Source organism: Schistocerca gregaria, unplaced genomic scaffold (genome assembly GCF_023897955.1).
Source record: "Schistocerca gregaria isolate iqSchGreg1 unplaced genomic scaffold, iqSchGreg1.2 ptg001528l, whole genome shotgun sequence".
NCBI classification, from domain to species: Eukaryota; Metazoa; Arthropoda; class Insecta; order Orthoptera; family Acrididae; genus Schistocerca; species Schistocerca gregaria.
This window is the reverse complement of record NW_026062812.1, coordinates 20,842-27,410: the sequence shown is the minus strand read 5'-3', so window position 1 is coordinate 27,410 and position 6,569 is coordinate 20,842.

Sequence of the window (6,569 nt, the reverse complement as noted above, 5' to 3'; positions counted from 1 at the left end):
CATTGCAGCCTTCGCAAGGAGTACAGCCTTCGCAAGGAGTGCAGCATTCGCAAGGAATGCAGCATTCGCATGGAGTGGAGCCTTTGCAAGGAGTGCAGCCTTTGCATGGAGTGCAGCCTTCGCAAAGAGTGCCGCCTTTGCATGGAGTGTGGCCTTTGCATGGATTTCAACCTTCACATGGAGTGCAGCCTTCACATGGAGTGAAGCCTTCACATGGAGTGCAGCCATTCATATGGAATGCAGCCTTCACATGGAGTGCAGCCTTCACATGGAGTGCTGCCTTCGCATGGTGTGCTGCCTTCACAAGGACTGCAGCCACAAGGTGTGTTGTCCTCAAAAGAAGAGCTTTCCTTCACAAGGAGTGCAGCCTTTGCAAGGAGTGGAGCCTTTGCAAGGAGTGCAGCCTTTGCAAGGAGCGCAGCCTTTGCAAGGAGTGCAGCCTTTGCAAGGAGTGCAGCCTTCACAAGGAATGCAGCCTTCACATGCATTGCAGCCTTCACAAGGAGTACAGCCTTTGGAAGGAGTGCAGCATTCGCAAGGAGTGCAGCATTCGCAAGGAGTGGCGCCTTCGCAAGGAGTGCAGCCTTCACATGCATTGCAGCCTTCGCAAGGAGTACAGCCTTCGCAAGGAGTGCAGCATTCGCAAGGAGTGCAGCATTCGCAAGGAGTGGATCCTTCGCAAAGAGTGCAGCCTTCGCATGGATTGCAGCATTCTCAAAGAGTGCCGCCTTTGCATGGAGTGTGGCCTTTGCATGGATTTCAGCCTTCACATGGAGTGCAGCCTTCATATAGAGTGAAGCCTTCACATGGAGTGTAGCCTTCCCAATGGAGTGCAACATTGGCATGGAGTGTAGCCTTCGCAAGGAGTGCATCAGTCGCATGGGGTGCTGCCTTCACACCTACAGCAGCATTCACATGGGGTACAGCCTTCGTATGTAGTGCAATAAATTCACATGGAATGCAGCCTACACATGAAGTGCAGCCTTCACATGGAGTGCAGCCTTCACATGGAGTGCTGCCTTCGCATGGAGTGCTGCCTTCACATGGACTGCAGCCACAAGGTGTCTTGTCCTCAAAAGATGAGCTTTCCTTCACAAGGAGTGCAGCCTTTGCAAGGAGTGCAGCCTTTGCAAGGAGTGCAGCCTTCGCAAGGAATGCAGCCTTCACATGCATTGCAGCCTTTGCAAGGAGTACAGCCTTTGGAAGGAGTACAGCATTCGCAAGGAGTGCAGCATTCGCAAGGAGGGGAGCGTTTGCAAGTAGTGCAGCCTTCACATGCATTGCAGCCTTTGCAAGGAGTACAGCCTTCGCAAGGAGTGCAGCATTCGCAAGGAGTGCAGCATTCACAAGGAGTGGAGCCTTCGCAAGGAGTGCAGCCCTCACATGCATTGCAGCCTTCGCAAGGAGTACAGCCTTAGCAAGCAGTGCAGCATCGCAAGGAGTGCAGCATTCGCAAGGAGTGGACCCTTCGCAAGGAGTGCGGCCTTCACATGGAGTGCAAACTTCGCAAGGAATGTGGCCTTTGCATGGATTTCAGCCTTCACATGGAGTGCACCCTTCACATAGAATGAAGCCTTCACATGGAGTGTAGCCTTCCCAATGGAGTGCAACATTGGCATGGAGTGTAGCCTTCGCAAGGACTGCATCAGTCGCATGGGGTGCAGCCTTCACACCTACAGCAGCATTTGCATGGGGTACAGCCTTCGTATGTAGTGCAGGCATTCACTTGGAGTGCAGCCTACACATGAAGTGCATCCTTCACATGGAATGCAGCCTTCACCTGGAGTGCAGCCATTTATATGGAATGCAGCCTTCACATGGAGTGCTGCCTTCGCATGGAGTGCTGCCTTCACATGGACTGCAGCCACAAGGTGTGTTGATCTCAAAATATGAGCTTTCCTTCACAAGGAGTGCAGCCTTTGCAATTAGTGCAGCCTTTGCAAGGAGTGCAGCCTTCGCAAGGAGTGCAGCCTTCGCAAGGGATGCAGCCCTCACATGCATTGCAGCCTTCGCAAGGAGTGCAGCCTTCGCAAGGAGTGCAGCATTCGCAAGGAATGCAGCATTCGCATGGAGTGCAGCCTTCGCAAAGAGTGCCGCCTTTGCGTCTTTGAGTGCGCTTTTCCCTGCGAAGGTGAGGGCGTATCGAGTTGAAATTTTTATGACGTACTGAGGACGGTGATCGCTTGTCGGTGCCAAAGTTTTAAGATTGTAAGTGAAGGCAGCGCGGAGTTACGGACGTTTAAGCAGCGTATTTTGAAAGACGATGAGAAGAGACGCGACGCGCCGCCTAGTGCCAAGAGTGCAATTTGCTTTAATATAGGACCGTGTGGCGACGTAAAAAAATGCTAGTTTCTACAGTAGGATGAATGGAAAGTAAGAGAAAATGTTTAATTTGTAATGAAACGTGAGGAAAAAGGAGCTTTTGCGTGCGTTTGTGTAATGCGTAATTGTTTTCGGCTCGTATTTGTGTCTTTGAGTGCGCTTTTCCCTGCGAAGGTGAGGGCGTATCGAGTTGCACTCCATGTGAAGGCCGCACTCCTTGCGAAGGCTCCACTCCTTGCGAATGCTGCACTCCTTGCGATGCTGCACTCCTTGCTAAGGCTCTACCCCTTGCGAAGGCTGCAATGCATGTGAAGGCTGCACTCCTTGCGAAGGCTCCACTCCTTGCGAATGCTGCACTCCTTGCGAATGCTGCACTCCTTGCAAAGGCTGTACTCCTTGCAAAGGCTGCAATGCATCCTTCGCAAAGAGTGCCGCCTTCGCATGGAGTGTGGCATTTGCATGGATTGCAGCCTTCACATGGAGTGCACCCTTCACATGGATTGAAGCCTTCACATGGAGTGTAGCCTTCCCAATGGAGTGCAACATTGGCATGGAGTGTAGCCTTCGCAAGGACTGCATCAGTCGCATGGGGTGCAGCCTTCACACCTACAGCAGCATTTGCATGGGGTACAGCCTTCGTATGTAGTGCAGGCATTCACATGGAGTGCAGCCTACACATGAAGTGCAGCCTTCACATGGAGTGCATCCTTCACATGGAGTGCAGCCATTTATATGGAATGCAGCCTTCACATGGAGTGCTGCCTTCGCATGGAGTGCTGCCTTCACATGGACTGCAGCCACAAGGTGTGTTGTCCTCAAAATATGAGCTTTCCTTCACAAGGAGTGCAGCCTTTGCAAGGAGTGCAGCCTTTGCAAGGAGTGCAGCCTTCGCAAGGAATGCAGCCTTCACATGCATTGCAGACTTCGCAAGGAGTACAGCCTTCGCAAGGAGTGCAGCATTCGCAAGGAGTGGAGCCTTCGCATGGAGTCCAGCCTTCGCAAAGAGTACCGCCTTTGCATGGAGTGTGGCCTTTGCATGGATTTCAGCCTTCACATGGAGTGCAGCCTTCACATGGAGTGAAGCCTTCACATGAAGTGTAGCCTTCCCAATGGAGTGCAACATTGGCATGGAGTGTAGCCTTTGCAAGGACTTCATCAGTCGCATGGGGTGCAGCCTTCACACCTTCAGCAGCATTCGCATGGGGTACAGCCTTCGTATGTAGTGCTGGCATTCACATGGAGTGCAGCCTACACATGAAGTGCAGCATTCACATGGAGTGCAACCTTCACATGGAGTACAGCTATTCATATGGAATGCAGCCTTCACATGGAGTGCAGCTTTCACATGGAGTGCTGCCTTCGCATGGAGTGCTGCCTTCACATGGACTGCAGCCACAAGGTGTCTTGTCCTCAAAAGATGAGCTTTCCTTCACAAGGAGTGCAGCCTTTGCAAGGAGTGGAGCCTTTGCAAGGAGTGCAGCCTTTGCAAAGAGAGCAGCCTTTGCAAGGAGTGCAGCCTTCGCAAGGAATGCAGCCTTCACATGCATTGCAGCCTTTGCAAGGAGTACAGCCATTGCAATCAGTGCAGCATTCGCAAGGAGTGCAGCATTGGCAAGCAGTGGAGCCTTCGCAAGGAGTGCAGCCTTCACATGCATTGCAGCCTTCGCAAGGAGTACAGCCTTCGCAAGGAGTGCAGCATTCGCAAGAAGTGCAGCATTCGCAAGGAGTGGAGCCTTCGCAAGGACTGCGGCGTTCGCATGGAGTGCAGCCTTCGCATAGGGTGTGGCCTTTGCATGGAGTGCTGCCTTCGCATGGAGTGCTGCCTTCACATGCATTGCAGCCTTTGCAAGGAGTACAGCCATTGCAATCAGTGCAGCATTCGCAAGGAGAGCAGCATTCGCAAGGAGTGTAGCCTTCGCAAGGAGTGCATCAGTCGCATGGGGTGAAGCCTTCACACCTACAGCAGCATTCGCATGGGGTACAGCCTTCGTATGTAGTGCAGGCATTCACACGGAGTGCAGCCTACACATGAAGTGCAGGCTTCACATGGAGTGCAGCCTTCACATGGAGTGCAGCCATTCATATGGAATGCAGCCTTCACATGCAGTGCAGCCTTCACATGGAGTGCTGCCTTCGCATGGAGTGCTGCCTTCACATGGAATGCAGCCACAAGGTGTGTTGTCCTCAAAAGATGAGCTTTCCTTCATAAGGAGTGTAGCCTTTGCAAGGACTGGAGCCTTTGCAAGGAGTGCAGCCTTTGCAAGGAGTGCGGCCTTTGCAAGGAGTGCAGCCTTTGCAAGGAATGCAGCCTTCACATGCATTGCAGCCTTTGCAAGGAGTACAGCCTTTGCAAGGAGTGCAGCATTCGTAAGGAGTGCAGCATTCGCAAGGAGTGGAGCCTTCGCAAGGAGTGCAGCCCTCATATGCATTGCAGCCTTCGCAAGGAGTATAGCCTTAGCAAGGAGTGCAGCATCGCAAGGAGTGCAGCATTCGCAAGGAGTGGAGCCTTCGCAAGGAGTGCGGCCTTCACTTGGAGTGCAGCCTTCGCATGGAATGTGGCCTTTGCATGGATTTCAGCCTTCACATGGAGTGCAGACTTCACATGTAGTGAAGCCTTCATATGGAGTGTAGCCTTCGCAATGGAGTGCAACATTGGCATGGAGTGTAGCCTTTGCAAGGAGTGCATCAGTCACATGGGGTGCAGCCTTCACACCTACAGCAGCATTAGCATGGGGTACAGCCTTCATATGTAGTGCAGGCATCCACATGGAGTGCAGCCTACACATGAAGTGCAGCCTTCACATGGAGTGCAGCCTTCACATGGAGTGCAGCCATTCATATGGAAAGCAGCCTTCACATGGAGTGCTGCCTTCGCATGGAGTGCTGCCTTCACATGGACTGCAGCCACAAGGTGTGTTGTCCTCAAAATATGAGCTTTCCTTCACAAGGAGTGCAGCCTTTGCAAGGAGTGCAGCCTTTGCAAGGAGTGCAGCCTTCGCAAGGAGGGCAGCCTTCGCAAGGAATGCAGCCTTCACATGCATTGCAGCCTTCGCAAGGAGTACAGCCTTCGCAAGGATTGCAGCATTCGCAAGGAATGCAGCATTCGCATGGAGTGGAGCCTTCGCAAGGAGTGCAGCCTTTGCATGGAGTGCAGCCTTCACAAAGAGTGCCGCCTTTGCATGGATTGTGGCCTTTGCATGGATTTCAGCCTTCACATGGAGTGCAGCCTTCACAAGGAGTGAAGCCTTCACATGGTGTGCAGCCATTCATATGGAATGCAGCCTTCACATGGAGTGCAGCCTTCACATGGAGTGCTGCCTTCGCATGGTGTGCTGCCTTCACAAGGACTGCAGCCACAAGGTGTGTTTTCCTCGAAAGATGAGCTTTCCTTCACAAGGAGTGCAGCCTTTGCAAGGAGTGGAGCCTTTGCAAGGAGTGCAGCCTTTGCAAGGAGTGCAGCATTTGCAAGGAGTGCAGCCTTCACAAGGAATGCAGCCTTCACATGCATTGCAGACTTCGCAAGGAGTACAGCCTTCGCAAGGAGTGCAGCATTCGCAAGGAGTGCAGCATTCGCAAGGAGTCGAGCCTTCGCAAGGAGTGCAGCCTTGGCATGGAGTGCAGCCTTCGCAAAGAGTGCCGCCTTCGCATGGAGTGTGGCAATTGCATGGATTGCAGCCTTCACATGGAGTGCACCCTTCACATGGATTGAAGCCTTCACATGGAGTGTAGCCTTCCCAATGGAGTGCAACATTGGCATGGAGTGTAGCCTTCGCAAGGACTGCATCAGTCGCATGGGGTGCAGCCTTCACACCTACAGCAGCATTTGCATGGGGTACAGCCTTCGTATGTAGTGCAGGCATTCACATGGAGTGCAGCCTACACATGAAGTGCAGCCTTCACATGGAGTGCAGCCTTCACATGGAGTGCAGCCATTTATATGGAATGCAGCCTTCACATGGAGTGCTGCCTTCGCATGGAGTGCTGCCTTCACATGGACTGCAGCCACAAGGTGTGTTGTCCTCAAAATATGAGCTTTCCTTCACAAGGAGTGCAGCCTTTGCAAGGAGTGCAGCCTTTGCAAGGAGTGCAGCCTTCGCAAGGAATGCAGCCTTCACATGCATTGCAGACTTCGCAAGGAGTACAGCCTTCGCTAGGAGTGCAGCATTCACAAGGAGTGGAGCCTTCGCATGGAGTCCAGCCTTCGCAAAGAGTACCGCCTTTGCATGGAGTGTGGCCTTTGCATGGAT